Source organism: Rhodnius prolixus, unplaced genomic scaffold (assembly GCF_049639745.1).
Source record: "Rhodnius prolixus isolate KJV_2025 unplaced genomic scaffold, Rpr scaffold_5, whole genome shotgun sequence".
Taxonomy (NCBI): Eukaryota; Metazoa; Arthropoda; class Insecta; order Hemiptera; family Reduviidae; genus Rhodnius; species Rhodnius prolixus.
The window spans coordinates 19603823-19624273 of NW_027411624.1; the positions used below are offsets into that span (position 1 = coordinate 19603823).

The 20451-nt window shown below is 35.2% G+C and overlaps 1 protein-coding gene across 15 annotated transcripts in view; it reads left to right on the forward strand.

Moving 5' to 3' along the window:
* CASK (peripheral plasma membrane protein CASK) overlaps nt 1–20451 on the forward strand; it is an 820695-nt gene that overhangs the window by 604344 nt on the left and 195900 nt on the right. The gene's annotated exons all lie outside the window — the stretch shown is intronic.

The window sequence follows — 20451 nt, forward strand, 5'->3', positions numbered from 1 at the left end:
CAGATAGTCGATGAGGATTATTCCTTGCGAATCCCAAAAGACAGTCGCCATAATCTTTCCGGCCAAAGGAACGGTCTTCGCCATTTTTGGCGCAGATTCCCCCTTGGTAACCCATTGTTTAGATTGTTCTTTGGTCTCAGGAGTGTAGTGATGTATCCATGTTTCATCCACAGTGACGAAACGACGCTTAAAGTCCTGCGGATTCTTCTGGAACAGCTGCAAACCGTCCTTGCAACACTTCACACGATTTCGTTTTTGGTCAAGCGTGAGCAATCGCGGCACCCATCTTGCGGATAGCTTTGTCATGTCCAAATGTTGATGCAAAATATTATGTACCCGTTCATTCGAGATACCCACAGCACTAGCAATCTCACGCACCTTCACTCTTCTGTCATCCATCACCATATCATGGATCTTATCAATGATTTCTGGAGTAGTAACCTCAACAGGGCGTCCAGAACGTTCAGCGTCACTTGTGCCCATATGGCCACTCCGAAAATTTTGGAAACCACTTATAAACTGTTCTAATCGAAGGTGCAGAGTCACCATAATGTTTATCAAGCTTCTCTTTAGTCTCCTGAGGCGTTTTGCCTTTCATAAAGTAGTGTTTAATCAACACACGAAATTCTTTTTTGACCATTTTTTGAAAATCACTCGACTTCCTCGATTCAAACGAATGCCAAACACAAAGAAATAGACCGATCTGGCTGAAACTTGGTGTGTGTTCTTCCAAGAGATGCTACTAACTAAACATAACCTCGATACGCGCCAGTGGTGCTATCTCTCTGACTTTGCACGGACTTTTCAAACGACCCTCGTATTTCTCTCCATTAACTCGTAAAACAAGTTAATTCAATCTCTGAATCCGAATATTTTTTTAAAGGAATATTCGGATTTCCTACACTGTTAGAAATTGATTTCAGATTCAAGAACATATTTCTCCGATATTTAGACATAGAAGGAATAATAGGTACATATTTTTCTTTGGCCAAATAAAAAGTTCATTTTCGGTTTGTGGATTTTGGGATATAATCAATTTTAAGTAAAAACAATCTGATATTATGGGACAGGTATTTGCCTTCATTTATGGTAGGCATCACACCATTATTCTTAATAAACATTTTGCAATTCTTTTAATGTAAATATGGTAGTCAGAAGCGTGCACAAGGCATGAAATTTTATTTTGCAATAAAAGCTACCAAACATTAAGGAACATAAATGTATTTTAACAGCTCGAAAGGGACAAATTTTGGACCAATTATTAATTAATTAACGACTTATCCTAGAATTAACAAATTTTGACCCCCTAAATTATTTCAATTTTTAATTAACAATCGATTTATATTTCTGTTGCAGGTATTTATTCTTATTGATATAGTAATTGGTGAGTTTTAATTTCTTTTTCATCTCTTTTTAATATGTTACACGAGCAAAATGGAATTAATTAATTACCTCTAGCTATAAATTTAACTCTATGAAATGGGTAGAATATTAAAAACACGTTTTCAATTAAAAAAAATGATAAAATGAGAAATACTTCTAATTAAAAATTCTGAACATTTATTTCTATTGAAATTTTATCTGGCTATAAATAATTTTTTAATTCATTTGCTCGATGCGTATTTTATAATTTTTGCACATTTTATACAATTAATTAGACTTGATTTACTTTCATCATTATATTATTTCTTTTCTTTTTTTTTTTTTTTAATTATTTTTTTTGGCATTGGCTTCCGCCATACAGCCAGCATCGTCTAGGTGCTTATCACTAGAATATCACTCACTCTCCATTCTTACTCGTACTTATAAATACATTCGCTTCACACATTCATCCCTCTACTATATACAACTATTTACATAAACTACAGCTAATGGATGGATCAGTACTCTGTGCTCCTGCCATCCTTATAGCTTAACCAAAATTAAAATCACGTAATCCTTCTCTAAGCATTTTCTTCCATTCATTCTAATTCGGCTATAGCTTTTAAATACATTCATATTTCATTGCTAGCTCTGCTACAGATTTAAGCACATAGATGTTGCTGGAGAATATTATGTCTTCGTAGCGAAATGGTGTATCTAAATACCTACCTGTATATGTCGTCAAACATTCGTTTCCTTTCTACCACAAAACGTCGACATATCATTATTACATGTTTGAAATCCTCCTCCTCATTGCAATCTACGCAAAGAGGAGAGAGGACCTTTTTGTTGATCCTGTGTAGATACGATCCGCACACCGCGTGGTTCGCTCTCAGCCTGCTTATTGTCGTAACAACCCATTTATTAGTGACAGTTCCCTAAAAACCATGGTTGTCTAGGTAACTGATCTGCCATAGTTTTATAGAATCTACCTTTATCACCATTATTGTAATCTGTCTTCCATTTTTGTAGTGCTGCTTTTGCAATTATATCCTTGATATCGGTGTGTGGTAATTTATAGTTAGCCATTTTCCCCACTATTGGTGGCTTCCTTTGCAAGTGTATCAACAATTTCATTCTCTTTTATACCACAATGACCTCTTACCCACAAAAATTTAATGCAGACTCCCTTCTCTTTAAAAATGGCAATAGTTTCTACAATCTCTGCGATAATGTGATTCATTCCTGCAGACTGGTTGTGTATATGTGATAATTTACACAACGCACTCTGGCTGTCACTAATAATGGTATATTTTTTCTCCGACAACGAATAAATATATTTTAAAGCCGTTAAAATAGCAATTAGCTCCGCTGTATAGATGGACGCCTCATCTTCTAATTTAATTGTCGTAAAATAGTTCCGAACCGGATCATACACAGCACTTCCGACTTTATTATTGATTTTGGACCCATCTGTAAATAAACGATATGAGCCCGGATAATGGGAAGAAATGTAATCTTCGAAGGCCGCGGTTCTCATCTTTTCCGGTACCTTTATCAAGTCGAAGGAAGTGTTAACACTTAATTCGCTCAATAAATGTTCGTATTTTAAGTTGTACACATCTAACTTATTATTAGAATATACCTTATCTCTAAAGGTAGAGATTCTAATAAAACTTTCTGTGTAAATGGGGCCTTTCTTTTTTGTCCAATATTTGTGAGTGAGGACTTCGGTATTTAATTGGCTTATTTTATTATAAATTATCCGGTTCGTGGCTAATTTTTTTAAGACATATCGATCGGACAGTACTTCTATTCTATAAGCGAGCGGTAATTCGCCAGCCTCTGCGTACATTACGTCCACAGGTGTGCTGTTCAAGAATCCGAGACACAATCTGATACATTTATTTTGTAGTACGTGAAGGGGTCGTATAACATACTTGCAGGCCTGACCATACAGATCTCTTTAATAAAGAAACTTGATTTCCTGAATGAACAATTGTTCATTGTTTATTGTCAGATTAGCCAATTAAGTATTGAATGAATGCTTCACAAACTAGCTTCATAGTATTCAGTGTAATTCTCTATTCGTGTAAACTAATTGGAGGTTTGTAGTTTATGATGATGCAAATGAGAGGTTCATATGCAGTCTATTTTCTAGCGAAAATTACATTCACTTTTCTTTCAACTGATTCTTATCGTTAAAAATTTCATTTTATTTGCATTTTCCCTAAAAAATGCATCAATCTTATCAGATTGTCTAGAAATAAGTTTCAAGGTACAATTGCGAGGAATCTAAGAACAATCTAGTATTTATTTTGGCAGTCTTCAGTAAAAATGTACCTAATAAATGTTCAGCTGTAATCATAGATCGGTTAGCTACGGATTCTTCTATTTACAGTGAAAAGGACATCATCACCATGACTGTTTTTATCCAAGTTCTGAGTTGAGAGTGATATCATTTAACCAAGATCGTACGGTGCAAGTATGTCGTTTCCGATCCCGAAATGTTCATCTAATTAAATTTAGTTTCCTTAAACTTGGGACATTTTTAAAGTTAATTGATGAACGCCTTAATTTTTTAGTGTTATTTTGGGAGCTAGATTAAATCATAGCCTATGGCGCACCCATTTCCCCCTGAGGTGTTTCCTATGGGTTATGATGCTTGTGCCCTAATATAACAAGCCCTAAACTAGAGGTTTTCACAAAGATGAAATGAAAACGTGTTGCGATGCATCCGTCAACTAAGAGGTTTAGTACAGCGTTTCCCAACCTTTTTTTGGCTCGCGTACCACTTGGTAGTACATCATGCTAAATTGTACCACTTCGTACAAATGGTTGTATTTTGTGAAATTTGTTATTCCGAGTGTGTTATTTTATTAATATTATCTTTATTTGTACAGAGATACAATGTATCTGTTACAAAGGAGTTCATGTTCTTGTTCACTTTATAAACACTGTAAAGTGTAAGATCTTAGTTTTAAAACTTTATTAAATAATTAAATATTGCGTAAATATTTTTCTCTTCAAAATTATTAATTACTTTACAAAGTTCTTCTTTAGCATTATTATATTTGTGCCCAAATTTCTAAATTAATTTCTTTTAAGCATTCAACTACCTGTAAGTACCAATTAAATTTAATGTTGCTTGGATAGAGCTTACTCATTACAATCCAGACTATTTAAGCAGATCATTACATAGTTATCATTTAAGTTCTGTCATACATGATAGTTCTATTAAATTTTGTTGTATCTTTTGTTTTCTTTATAGAAGGGGTTTGAAATACTAATTATCATTTGTGTTTTCGGGCTTTGGAAAATATTCCATTAACAACTTTGCTGTATAATATTATTAATTATAATAATTTTTATGTACGAGGGGGTACCCAAAAAAAACCGGAATTATTTTTTAAAAGCTATTTATTTACGAATTTTTTACAGAACAACCTTATCCCCTTCAAAATACTCTCCATTACAACTAATACATTAGTCCCACCGGTGCTTCCACTGTTCGAAACATTTTTTGTAGTCATCTTTAGAAATGGCTGACAGCTCCTTCTTCGTTTTTTTCTTGACCTCTTCAATGTTGTCAAATCGGTGACCTTTCATGCCCTTTTTCATGCGTGGAAATAAGAAAAAGTCGCACGGAGCCAGGTCAGGTGAGTAAGGTGCGTGGGGCAGCGGAACCATGCCATTTTAAGCCAAAAACTGTGTAACAGAGATGGCTGTGTGTGCAGGTGCATTGTCGTGGTGGAAGAACCAGTCTCCTGTTTGCCACAAATCGGGTCTTTTTTGGCGAACACTATTGCGCAATCTTTTCAAAACTTCCAAATACAAGGTTTGATTGACGGTCTGACCTGGGGGGACAAACTCTGAATGGACTACGCCTTTGGCATCGAAAAAGCAAATCAGCATTGTTTTGATGTTTGACTTGACTTGACGACATTTTTTTGGTCGGGGTGAAGATGACGTCTTCCATTGGCTCGACTATTGCTTTGTTTCTGGGTCATAACCATAGCACCATGACTCATCACCAGTAATGACCTTTGACAGAAAGTCTGGATCAGTTTCAAGCTGTTGTTTCAAAGCACGACATGTTTCAACTCGATGTTCTTTTTGATTGTCAGTCAGAACTCGAGGAACAAACTTGGCAGCAACGCTTTTCATCCCCAAATCTTCCGTTAAAATTCGCTGAACCGAGCTCCAAGATAACCCACTACTCTCTGACAGTTGATCAATTGTCTGTCGACGGTCTGTGAACACCAGCTCTCGAATTTTTTCAACATTTTCGTCAATTCGGGCAGTTGATGGACGTCCAGAACAAGGTTTGTCATCAATCGACATGTCGCCATTTTTAAACCGAGTAAACCACTCGTATACTTGAGTTTTTCCCATAGCGTCATCTTTGTAAGCTGTTTTCAACATTAAAACACTTTCAGCAGCATTTTTGCCGAGTAGAAAACAAAATTTCAGAGCTGCACGTTGTTCACTTAAACTTGCCATCATAAAAACGAAAAAAGAACAAAACAGCGCTGGTAAAAACAATCACTGCAGATGAACAGAACAAGCCAGGCAGACAACACAGGCAGGACTGAACTGGCAAGGAATTGCGCTATTCACGTCTAGCGGCAGAAATGCGTACTACATAAGCTCCATGCGCGGCAACGCAATTCCGGTTATTTTTGGTACCCCCTCGTATTATAGGAAAAAACATTTCTTTATTTATGGTTTATGCTTTATGATATTTTTATGCTTTAATTTTTTATTATTTTTTATGTCCGCCATTATTGATCACTTTTCGTGCACCATTAACCAGCGTACTCGCGTACCACTAGTTGGGAAACGCTGGTCTAGTACAAGATATAATATTTTTTCCTTATCTTGCCTATTCCTTTTCTGTAGTGAGTCTCTCTTTGGCTTTAGGATGACTACATTATTTTCCCATCTTCCCCTGTCATTGTACTTTTATTATAAAAGTTTCCATTAAATCAACACTTGGATGGTTACGTTACTTCTAAACAGTTCTTTTAAACTCGATCTCTTTTTTCTCATGTATATCGTTTCAGAAGATCAGAATTTCTATTTTTGTTGCTAATAACTCTTCCTTACAATTAATGCACCGAAATCATAGTTTGTTGCTTTTTTTTTTTGAAAGAGATTGTGATTAATTTTTGATTAAGCCTGAATAAGACGGCTTGTTGTGTATTAACCTCATGTATGCAACTCATTAAATGAAGCTATCTTCGTAAATCTCTTATTAGCATTTATTTTTACTTATTAGGGGTATTTTTATATTCTAATACAATCAAAATGAAAATTTATTAGCTATAATTTACTAAAAATTAAAACCAAAAATGAGCGCTCAAAGTTCATAAAGATGTTTAGTTATAAGCTACTGTGGCCCATGAATCCCCAAAATTCAGTTTTGGTAATGGAATCGATTCCCTGTCTTTGCCTAGGATTTTAATTAATGGAAATAATGTGAGAATTTTAATTAAAGTATATTAGCTAACCGCCTCCGCTACCTGATTGGTAGCTGGCCGTAAAACCCACTTGAAATAATGGGCGGTACTTTATCTTTATATATTTATTTTGGTGAGGTATAAAGCGATTCTCCATTTTTTTTATATATATATATATAAATAAATCTTTATAGGAAACTGTTCTAACTTTGCCCTAAAAGCGAATGAGTGCTTGCGTGAGCACGAAGTTGAGTGGCCATAAAATGGGCGTGGACAGAGGAAAGAAAAGAGATGATTGTGAGGTGGTAGGTCGAGGAAAGGTAACACAGTAAACTAGTCTTTGGGCGAAAGAAATAGGAACTATATAATCGAAGAAAGGGTACGTCTGCGTTGTTGAACTCCTCTACCAATCAAGCAACATTCATCTCTTCTCCTCCTCTTTTTGCTCACCGAACGGCGCTCATTACCGATATTGCTCTCCTCCCTTAACCCTTCTCATCAAAACTTTTACCTTTCTATGAAAATCTTGCTATACTTGATTCAGTTTTATGCATTTAAGTTTTTCAACAACTTTCAGTCCCTTGAACTATATTAACAATAGTTTTAGTAACCGTTTTGCTTGGTAACCCGAAATAAACAGAAAATGTAAATCTCAGAACAGTAAAAAAAAGCAAAATGTAAAAACAGAGCAATGAAAAACAGTACACTGAAAAAAATATAACACTGCACATTTCGTCAGCCCTGCAGTTTCTTTGCTCCAATGATGGGTACATTCTACCTCCTATCAAACAATCATGATAAACTTTCGCAGATCTTGCATTTTCTTTGAAAAACTAAAGTTGAGGTTTTCGTGTCTTTATTTTAGTGCGGTGGCCATATTTTTTGGGGAGGAAAATAGAGGACATTTCGAAGAAATAAAAAAATATCTTATAAAATCCAAAACGTTCATAGCATTTATTACGAAAACAGTGCAATACAACAACGCATACATTAAAATTTTAATTATTGGACATACCCACACATTGTAAAAATTTAAATAACATTAATTTTAATACTTTTCAGTAGAATTAATTAATTTACGCTTTAAAAAGTCATAAAATTCCAAACAGTTCATTTGAAAGTTGTATTTGACGCAAATACATGCTTCTAATGTGCTTACCATTAACTGGGTTTTTTCATTCGTCCACATATTATTCACCAATGAAAATATTCGAAATTTTTTAAACTTAGCGTCGACTTTAAAGGGCCTATTTTAGAAATTAAATAAAGTTTGAGGACAGAGCAGTGAAATAAAGCACTGGCCTCTTAAATAAAAAAGTAAAGTAAAGTAATCGCCTATTTTTTCTTAACGTCTAACTACCAATTAGGTGTCGTGGACGAAGGCGACTAGCAAATATACTTTACTGTAAATTTCTTTTATTTAACTATTAAATAAAATCTAAGGCCTAAGACCGGGAGTCGAACACATGACCACAATGCAGATTAGCTTTGCAGGTCTCGCCTCTAACCGCTCGGCTACCGTGGCGCCTTGCCTCTTAAATAAAGGACGTGTTGTTACTGTACTTATTATATTATTAGCTATTATTATTATTAGTTATTATTATTATTATTACTATTACTATTATTATTATTATTATTTTATTATTATTATTATTATTATTATTAAGGGTTTTCCACAACTCGTGGTTTCCTTCAGCCATCACTAGTAACTAACTGCTTTCTTCCAAGTAGCACAATCCACTGCCTATTCCTCCAACAGACAATATTCTGCCATCATCTCCTCCACCCACTTCTAGGTCATCCTCTCCTCCTTCGGCCATCCACCTTGCTGTCCACTTGTCCATACCACGGTGAGTGCCTAGGTCTCTCTAATCCAGATTCCAGATATCATCATTCCTAAATTTGCCCCGCCTCAAACATCCTGTAGATCACCTCCAAAAACATACATTTCTACTGCTAGGAGTCTCTCGCGCTATCTTCTGTTTAATACCCCTCATGTTTCTGCGCCATACAATAGGAGATGCTTTGGAGAATCGATGTACTGGGGATTCACGCGAAAGAATCTAGAACGCTACCAACTTTGATAATCTAAGTTCTTTTACATTGTATTTCAGTCAAAGAATAAATGAAAAAGTTTACATTGATGTTGTATCCCAAGTTGCTGCAGACTGACACACGCTACTGATCACTAATCAATGATCAATGATCAGTGCCTTATAGTAACTGCTGCATTATAACCTGCATTATAGTAACAGTCATTGTTCTTTAACAATATATTAGGCTTCTCAGGCAAACAATTGTTTCATGCCAAAAACTAAATAAGAAATTAGAATAAATTTAAATAATCAAATTTACAATTTAAATGTTATTTAAATTTTGTTAGCAAATTTTGGTGCTTTTTGCTGGTCTCGCCATCATCAGTTTTCTGTAATCCTTCTTTGAATAACTATCACATAATAATATAATATACTCGTATGTGTTCTAGCTTATTAGTGTGTGTATGTATCTATGTGTAAGTGGTTTGAAGTTTGTAAAGTTTATATTGAACGTATGGGAATTAGAATTTTGAAAAGCTTTTTATCGTTAAGTTGGTAAAACTGGGACTGTACGTTTGTAATGTTTATTTAGTAATGGGTTCTGGCGCGCCATTTACTTGTATTAACATTTTGTAAATACATTTAGGTAGACAGTTTCTCTGCTCTGCTAACGCTTTAGAAATAATCTGTTTAGGGACGTCGCTCCGTCTATATATATATATATTTAATATTAACGCAGATGAAAATGTTAAACTTTCCATGGTTTTAGGTTAACTCATTTATGGGGTTTTATGTTAATATGAGATGATGCTTCTTTTTTGTTTTCAAGTGTAGCGTATATTTTATGCTTAAGTTGATGTTAACCCTCTCCTTCTGTAGTATTTAGTATAAAATATTTTAAACTGCTTAAGAAAGTAGAAAGGACGTTGTCCAAAACTTTTAATTTAAAAAATATATGACGATCCAATTAATAGAAAAACTCTACCCGTTGAAGTCGTGTTCGGTTCCACTTGGAGGCGATCCACCTCTCTGTCACAAAATGTTCAAAATCCAAAATTGGACAACCGAAATTAACTGTCAGAAATGTAATTTTTTTTTTAATAAAATATTTTAAGTTTTACACACTTCAGCGATCTTTGTATTATAAGCATTGTACGAGGGTCGTTTGAAAAGTCCGTGCCAAGTCCGAGTGATAGCACTACTGGCGCGTATCGAGGTTATGTTTAGTTAGTAGCATCTCTTGGAAGAACACACACCAAGTTTCAGCCAGATCGGTCTATTTCTTTGTGTTTGGCATTCGTTTGAATCGAGGAAGTCGAGTGATTTTCAAAAAATGGACGAAAAAGAATTTCGTGTGTTGATTAAACACTACTTTATGAAAGGCAAAACGCCTCAGGAGACTAAAGAGAAGCTTGATAAACATTATGGTGACTCTGCACCTTCGATTAGAACAGTTTATAAGTGGTTTCAAAATTTTCGGAGTGGCCATATGGGTACAAGTGACGCTGAACGTTCTGGATGCCCTGTTGAGGTTACTACTCCAGAAATCATTGATAAAATCCATGATATGGTTATGGATGACAGAAGAGTGAAGATGCGTGAGATTGCTAGTGCTGTGGGCATCTCGAATGAACGGGTACATAATATTTTGCATCAACATTTCGACATGACAAAGCTATCCGCAAAATGGGTGCCGCGATTGCTCACGCTTGACCAAAAACGAAATCGTGTGAAGTGTTGCAAGGACGGTTTGCAGCTGTTCCAGAAGAATCCGCAGGACTTTAAGCGTCGTTTCGTCACTGTGGATGAAACATGGATACATCACTACACTCCTGAGACCAAAGAACAATCTAAACAAAGGGTTACCAAGGGGGAATCTGCGCCAAAAAAGGCGAAGACCGTTCCTTCGGCCGGAAAGATTATGGCGACTGCCTTTTGGGATTCGCAAGGAATAATCCTCATCGACTATCTGGAAAAGGGTAAAACTATTACAGGTGCATATTATTCATCGTTATTGGACCGTTTGAAAACCGAGCTGCAAGAAAAACGCCCACGATTGGCCCACAAAAAAGTCCTTTTCCATCACGACAATGCACCAGCTCACACCTCAGCAGTTGTGGTCGCAAAATTAATGGAAATAGGGTTCCAACTCGTTTACCATCCCCCCCTATTCTCCAGACTTGGCTCCCTCGGACTACTATTTGTTCCCCAATATGAAGAAATGGCTGGCGAGAAAAAGATTTTATTCAAACGAGGAGGTGATTGCAGAAACGAATGGCTATTTTTCAGACTTGGACAAATCCTATTATTCGGAAGGGATCAACAAACTAGAGCAGCGTTGGACGAAGTGTATAAGCCTAAAAGGAGACTATGTTGAAAAATAAAAAAGGTTTACCCCAAAAAATTAAGTAGTTTTTATTTTTGCACGGACTTTTCAAACGACCCTCGTATAAGGGTTGGCCGTCAAAAAGTGCACGAAAAAAGCATTTCAACGTTGAAAAACACCCAACTTTGACAATTTTTTTTCTCTTTTTCTATAAAAGAAAAAATTCCCAAATTTTCTTTAAAATATAGGGCAAATCCTCCTTTATAATGTAACTTTTTTGCAACAACATAGATTAAATAGATTTTGAGAAAAAAGTTGCTGAAAATGACCAAAATTGGCATTTCCAAAAATTGTTCTTGTTCTTGTTCTTCTTCTTCTTGTTGTTGTTGTTACCTTTTTTGTAAACAACGTAGCGCCTAAACGCATAAACCGATTTTCATGAGGTGTCATTCGATTCGGAATTTCATGTAGATTTACCTTTTGGGGGTCTCAACGCTTTACATTGAATTGGTAAGGAGTTAGCCCCCATAGACTGGGTGTACTCAGGAAACATAGGAAGCTATTAAGGGAAAATTCACAAAAATGTGAACAATCCATGGTGTAAAGAAGTACGAAAAAGAACATGGTGTAAAGAAGTATGGTGTAAGGAAAAAATATATTGACAAGTTGGTCCAGCAGGGAGAAGGAAGGCTGGGGCTGCTAAAGAGATTGTTTTTCCCCAAACAAGGAAAGTGGCCAAATGAAACAAAAAGTCGTGAAAATTTAAAAAAACATTTCCAACGCTATAAATAATTTATTTTCAAATTTACCACTATTATTCTCGGCTGGTAGGATTTAGCATTCGCTTTTAATTTCCAACATAAATTCTAATTTACACGAATCCCTTAAATTTCTTCTAGAAGATTTGTTTTCATAATTCAGGGATTATGAGGGCAACTGTTGCAACAGTCCTGCCAACTTTACTTTTCATGCTTGTATTATTTATTTATTTCCTTTTCTTAAGTTTCCCTCTTTTTTTTCTCTCTTTGCTAGAGGCGTTCATCTGACATTTTGCACCCCATATTAAATTCCTGCAAAAGTTTCTACCGTAGATGTCTATAGAATCTGGATAATTTCTATGTATAACCTTTTTGTAGGGTGGCACATTTCTTTCAGGTTGGAATGCATATTATAAGGCATGACTGCGAAGGCGCATTTAATATTCCTTTAAGCATTACTATCACATTACTATCTGAAAACCGGAAATAAAAAAAGAACAGGAACAATCTTCTATCTTGAAAATGGTACCTAATACTAGCATTCTACGTTATACGATAACTGTAAAGGGACCAGTTAAGCCACTCTTAAACAATAAACGAGAAGAATCGAAAAAGCAGGAACTTGGTAAATGTTGTTTCTTACGTCTTAGCAACTTAGTAGACTAAAGAATAAAGATGGCTTTCTTTCGGATAAACCTAGACCATAAAGGCAAGCGTTTTTATTGGTTTAAAGATGTTCGCCCTCTGACATTATCCGCTCTGCCGTATTGAAGAAGAAATAATAGCGGAAATCGGCTATTCCTGCTGATTTGATTCATTCTACTTTTAATTTTATCGCTCGGCAAACTAATATTTCTGCTTAATTCATAGTGATTAGTAAACAATAATTGGTTTTACTGTAATTACAATACAAAAAATCTGGATCACCCTGAGTTAGACACATCAGTATTCGTACCAATACATCATTGCTAAGTAAATAAATGTTAACTAATGTTACAATCATACGAGGGTCGTTTGAAAAGTCCGTGCAAAGTCAGAGAGGTAGCACCACTGGCGCGTATCGTGGTTATGTTTAGTTAGTAGCATCTCTTGGAAGAACACACACCAAGTTGCAGCCAGATCGGTCTATTTCTTTGTGTTTGGCATTCGTTTGAATCGATAAAGTCGAGTGATTTTCAAAAAATGGACGAAAAAGAATTTCGTGTGTTGATTAAACACTACTTTATGAAAGGCAAAACGCCTCAGGAGACTAAAGAGAAGCTTGATAAACATTATGGTGACTCTGCACCTTCGATTAGAACAGTTTATAAGTGGTTTCAAAATTTTCGGAGTGGCCATATGGGCACAAGTGACGCTGAACGTTCTGGACGCCCTGTTGAGGTTACTACTCCAGAAATCATTGATAAAATCCATGATATGGTGATGGATGACAGAAGAGTGAAGGTGCGTGAGATTGCTAGTGATGTGGGCATCTCGAATGAACGGGTACATAATATTATGCATCAACATTTGGACATGACAAAGCTATCCGCAAGATGGGTGCCGCGATTGCTCACGCTTGACCAAAAACGAAATCGTGTGAAGTGTTGCAAGGACGGTTTGCAGCTGTTCCAGAAGAATCCGCAGGACTTTAAGCGTCGTTTCGTCACTGTGGATGAAACATGGATACATCACTACACTCCTGAGACCAAAGAACAATCTAAATAATGGGTTACCAAGGGGGAATCTGCGCCAAAAAAGGCGAAGACTGTTCCTTCGGCCGGAAAGATTATGGCGACTGTCTTTTGGGATTCGCAAGGAATAATCCTCATCGACTAACTGGAAAAGGGTAAAACTATTACAGGTGCATATTATTCATCGTTATTGGACCGTTTGAAACCCGAGCTGCAAGAAAAACGCCCACGATTGGCCCACAAAAAAGTCCTTTTCCATCACGACAACGCACCAGCTCACTCCTCAGCAGTTGTGGTCGCAAATTTAATGGAAATAGGGCTCCAACTCGTTTCACATCCCCCCTATTCTCCAGACTTGGCTCCCTCGGACTACTATTTCTTCCCCAATATGAAGAAATGGCTGGCGGGAAAAAGATTTTATTCAAACGAGGAGGTGATTGCAGAAACGAATGGCTATTTTTCAGACTTGGACAAATCCTATTATTCGGAAGGGATCAAGAAACTAGAGCAGCGTTGGACGAAGTGTATAAGCCTAAAAGGAGACTATGTTGAAAAATAAAAAAGGTTTACCCCCAAAAATTAAGTAGTTTTTATTTTTGCACGGACTTTTCAAACGACCCTCGTATATGCAATGTGCAGCAAAATTATTAGAATAATGGCAAGTAATCTGTTCTTACTTTTTACATTTTTTACCTTTATGTTCTTTCCAATAATTGCCTTATTCTTTTTTTATGGGATGCATATTGACTTCTTGGCCATTAATGCACTATTAAAAACATTATTTTTTACAATCCGATATTATTATAGTTAGATTTCCTTTATTTTATAGATTTAAGAAAAATTGAAGGTGTATTTTGTAATCGTGCAGATGCTGTCTGTATGTATCCATAGTGACTCAAAAACAAAGTTGAAATTTGATATTTGTCTTAGGGACCATTAAACCAGTTGAGCGCCTTTGACGTGTGTACACATCAAACCAAATCTCTATTACGGTGCGTTCGACGTGTATACTCGTTGTGAAAAATATAAAATTGCCATTAACTATAAAAACTCGAAATTTTAATAAAATACAATAAGACTATTATTTGGTGGGATGTTTCCTTTATCTTACCAATAGAACTGCGGTGGGAGTCATCCAAATGATAAGTGGTTGGTACATGTTTGGTCTCTGCATTAGAGATTGGGGAATTATGCACACAAATAGAAGCTCTCAACCCTTGTGCAATGCCCGTTTTTACCTCTTAGATAGAGATTCAGACCTCAGTAAGAGCAAGATTTCATTTTGTACAGATTGCAAAACTCTTTTCTTCCTTGTAAAAGCGCTTGCGTCTCTAGTTAACTAGGAGCAATGCATACGTGAAGCGGTGCAAGATTTTTGAATGAGCACAGAATGCTCTGTAATCTGTAAGCCCCAGAGATTGCTGAAAAAGTCGCTTGCAATGACTATTACGGATGTTGTAAATTTTTGGTTGTTTTGCCCTGCGTTCGACGTGTATACACGTCATTGTCTGATTTCAATTTCGCACATTGTGAGTTTTTTTTTAAGACTAAATCCCACGCTTAAATGGTTTTAGGTTTAAGTCGAAAATCATTCAATCAAAAGTGCCTCTTCGTCAATCGATTTTACAGCTTTTCTAAATTTTTTTCCGAAAACGGCTTCAAAGATTTATTTAAAGTTCTTACCAGAGCCGAAGTACTTTTTTACTCCATGGATTGTTCACATTTTTGGTGATTTTCCCTTTAATGGCTTCCTATATTTCTTGATTAATCCATATGGGCATATAACTTTTATACTTTTACCTCCTTTCTAATCCTCAGGAATGTGTTAGGATAGGACTTCTTGTAAAGTTATATTTCATGAAAGTATTGTATATAACTCGAAAAGTTAGATGTCTGAGGTAATCTATGAAGTTCAGAACGTTGAGACTTCTGGTTCAAGAAAGCCGTGTAGATGTTCATATCAGATTTTTGAGCTCATTCCTGTCTGTTCAACAAGAACTGTTCAAAAACAGGGATGTAATATAAATTATACCCGTATTATTTTATTCTTGCAACTAGCCGATTATTTAATAATTCAAATGCAACATTAAGATGCAGCCAAATCAATTAGGTACATGTATTTAGACTTTAAAAAATGTTATTATTTGATAGTAAACTGTTGCCATCTTTGTTTGAATACCATAACACAACTTTTTCAACAGTTATTACCTTTTAATTAATTCCAGCATTTATGTAGACAACTTACAATAATTTGGAATATGTTTTGCATATTATTTGTTTGCCTTCTCGTCGCTACAAGGAAAATTGAATTTTAAATAGTTATTACGGAAGGACTAACGTCAAATTCTATCTCTATTGTTTTAACTAGAAAGCAATTAAGGACTGAGGAAAGATTAAAATTTACCATCTCTGAAATTCCAAAAAGCAACTGTCTAAAGTAAAGGCCTTGTAAGTATTTTACACCAGATTATTGTTCTTGTTTTTTTTTAAATTTTTTAACAGAACAAAAAGAAGACAAGACCATGGCATTTAACAGCCAGAATTCTGAAACTCATGAATACTAATTGAAGAATGTAAATTAAATGTTCGCAATAAAAATACAAAAAGCCTGTTTTTAGCTAGTGTGTTGTGGCCAGCCAGTCGTCGAGCCTACAGTTTGAAGTTGTTAAATGAAATGTGAATGGAACTCGAATTGCTGTCCCTTTTAAACATTTTATCGTTCTTTTTGTTCACATTTTTGCTTGGTTATTATTTTTTATTTTATTGGTGTTTATTGTGTACAGAAATGTAACCTGAATGGTTAAACTTTATCGTTATGGTAAACAACTTTTGTAATTAATATAAGTGAAATCGCTAGTTGAATTCGTATTTAATGGGTGTTTACTACAATAAATATACAGGGTGAACCAGTAAGTATTGTCCGTAGGCCTACTGTGTGATCTACGAGGGTCGTTTGAAAAGTCCGTGCAAAAATAAAAACTACTTAATTTTTTGGGGTAAACCTTTTTTATTTTTCAACATAGTCTCCTTTTAGGCTTATACACTTCGTCCAACGCTGCTCTAGTTTGTTGATCCCTTCCGAATAATAGGATTTGTCCAAGTCTGAAAAATAGCCATTCGTTTCTGCAATCACCTCCTCGTTTGAATAAAATCTATTTCCCGCCAGCCATTTCTTCATATTGAGGAACAAATAGTAGTCCGAGGGAGCCAAGTCTGGAGAATAGGGGGGATGTGAAACGAGTTGGAACCCTATTTCCATTAATTTTGCGACCACAACTGCTGAGGTGTGAGCTGGTGCGTTGTTGTGATGGAAAAGGACTTTTTTGTGGGCCAATCGTGGGCGTTTTTCTTGCAGTTCGGTTTTCAAACGGTCCAATAACGATGAATAATATACACCTGTAATAGTTTTACCCTTTTCCAGATAGTTGATGAGGATTAATTTCTTGCGAATCCCAAAAGACAATCGCCATGATCTTTCCGGCCGAAGGAACGGTCTTCGCCTTTTTTGGCGCAGATTCCCCCTTGGTAACCCATTGTTTCGTAAAGTGGACTTCAATGACGTATTGGCCAACTTCATATTTTCCATTGTTCTTGAGTGATGTCACTTTAATTTTTTTTTCTAAAATCATCACTTTTTTGCAATAAAAATGTTATTACTCAGAAAGTTTTAGTCCGAATTCGATTCTGATGACACGGTTAGAAAGACAGATAAATTTTCTAAAAATTGATACCATTTCAAAGCATAAGCCATAACCAACATTTTCTCAGATATTTCATTGAGATCAGAAGTAAATGTTTAAAAGGCAATTTGTAACCTTAGATTACAATCTACTTTAAAATTGACTATTAGTCCAACTAAAAGAGTTTTTAATGAATTAAACAACTTGATAACTAACACTGTTGAGTGCTCGTGAGCACGTTTTCTTGTAAAACAAACGTAATTTCTCATACGAAGATAAAAGGAATCCTGGAAAATTATGTACAGTTAGGAAAGCCCATTAGACAAGGAAACTTTTATAAAAAGTGCCAGCACCTAGGTATGATAATGATCACATAAGGGCCTAATGAGTTTTCTTATAACTTTAATTTTTCCAGCATCCGGAGGAAGATTGAGGCTGTTTGGAGAACGACTTATGCTTCGAAATGGTGTCAATTTTTAGAAAATTTATCTGTCTTTCTAACCGTGTCATCAGAATCGAATTCGGACTAAAACTTTCTGAGTAATAACATTTTTATTGCAAAAAAAAGTAATGTTTTAAGAAAAAAAAATAAAGTGACGTCACTCAAGAACAGTGGAAAATATGAAGCTGGCCAATACGTCATTAAACTCCACTTTAGATGTACTACACAGTAGGCCTATGGACAATACTTACTGGTTCACCCTGTATATGAAAAATCGATTAATCGATTTCTGTAAATGGAAAAAAGTTCTATTGCCGAAGGATTTGTCATGGTTGCAAATACTCTACATTTGCCTACAATGTAAATAAAATTAAGTAAGTGGCTATATGATGTTTTTCGGTTTATCGAACTGGAGACCTCCTTAAAAGTTTACAAGTTTGCGCTCATAACTATTACAAATAATAAACCACACCCCCATTAATTTTACTACATACAAACACAATTATTCTAGCTCTGCTAACACTGATATCCTGTAACTCCTTTATGCTTTCACAATTCTTGTAAATTATTAAATGGAATGGTTGTAAGCTAATCCACCCTGGCTTTAAATATTTACTGAAGCACTGAATGTATCAGTGCTTGTGCTTAAATTTGGGCACAACATAAGGATTAATTTTTAATTTTTTTGCCTTTAGGTTAAACACCAAATAATTCAGCTGTCATATAAACAACTATGTCTGTAGACTCGTATGTTTAGTGTTCCTTTAAGGGAGAGTCTGTATAAGAATAGTTTGCTTGGGCGCGACTATTTATTTTATAATTTTTTGCATATACAGGGTGTTCATTTTAAGACGGCTCCAAATGCATTTCATGCTTAAACGGTTGATCTGAGCGAAAAATGGTAGAGGAAAAATTTGTTGCCCGTCACCTCTAGTTTCAGAATATGTGACTTGATTTTAGATTCCTGCCCGCATACGCGGCTGACGCGCGACCAAAAGTGAGGGTTCGCAGTTGACATCCATTTTCATATATACCATTTTAAAGAGTATAAAAAGTTATGAAAGAAACCGGAAACCGCAATTCGATATCTTTAAAATTAAAGGTCCTAGGCCATTTCAAAATCTGGTATTTATTAATCATATTTCAATTTTTTAACTTGTTATCAAAGAGAAAGAAGAGCACGCGATAGGTCATTTTTATGTATTTTTTCAACCCCTTTCTTCTGAAAATATTGCCAAGGCAGTAAAGCTAGTATTTTTCTTAATATCGGGAAATAAGTAGTTTTCCGAGTGATTTTCCAAGAAAAATCAAATGTTAAGAGCTTTAGATGTTCTCAAGCATACAAAAAATGGCTATAAAATAATTTTACATCTGTTACAAACAAGAAGGTTTAATAATTATTTGGTAATTTTGGGAGAGTTGCGTTTAATTACCCAAAAAAATATGGAAACCTTCTGCCACACATTTAAGTGATCAATATCTTTCATGTTAAGGATCAAACTTATTCCTTAATTTATTAAATAATGCACTTTACGCAGCATGTGAAGCATGCATGTACTGTGCCTTCAAAGGTGCCTCCTCAGATACTGAGAGCAGCTGATAACCTCATGGCTAACCTGGCTTGCGAGTCATTTTTTTAATTTTTAGCCATTTTGTGTATGCTTGAGAACATTTTGTGTATGTAGAGAAGATTGTAGGGACTCGATCCTGGTATTCCTTTTATAACAGTCTAGCACTATTTCTTTCCTTAACTTTTCAATCAATCGTTAACATCTTGGTTTTTCCCAGCTCTCCATAACATTTGTTTGGGATTTTATACGACTTTTTGTTCTCTGAAATGTAAAATACGTATTTAACTGTAATATGTAAAACATACTCTCTAATCCCTCTCCAAATAAAATTACAAGTTGTACTGAATGAATTGGTTTAGAAGAGAAATTAATGGAAGGAAGAAAGTTAATATACTAATGGAGAAATTCCCTTAAAGCCGGAAAAGGAAATAAAAGTCCATATTCGAGATTGAAGAGGAAGAAATACAACTTGATATTAGGAAATAAGATGTCAGGATGTTGCAGTAAATTTCCGTTTATTTATACAAATGGTTTGTGGGAGCTATGATAAAAATCGAAATGTTTTTATCTCCTACTAGTTGGTGCTCTCTCAATCTTAGTCACTATCTCAGCGCACAAAACTTTATTCACTCGTAGATATAAAGTTAAAATAAAAGCAATGTACAGGGCCAGTTAAGGAAATATTTAATATCATTAGATAAAAATTTTTCGTAAAATAGTCACCAAAAAATATGAAACAGAAAAGTTATAAGAAACAAATGAATCTAGAAAACACATAATGGCGACAAACGCAAGAATTTCCTCAAAATCTCCACAATTTCCTTCAAATACACATTTTTGTTCTGTGCCTTTTTTTTCGACTTGCTTCAAATAAGAACAATTAGATAGTTGGTATCACTGGGAGTAGAAAAAAGAGATACCAATATCTTTTTATTAAAAGCAATATGGCGAAAAACAATATTGGAGAAGAAATTTGAGATAGAAAAGTGCACACGACATCTCACATTATGTTAAAATTACTAACAAAATTACTAGGTATTAATGATTTAGGTTACTTAAATTGTTATTTTACACTAGAAAATCTAAACTCTTGGACATGCCTAAGAGCTTCTGTAAATTCTGTATTACAATAATAATTGTA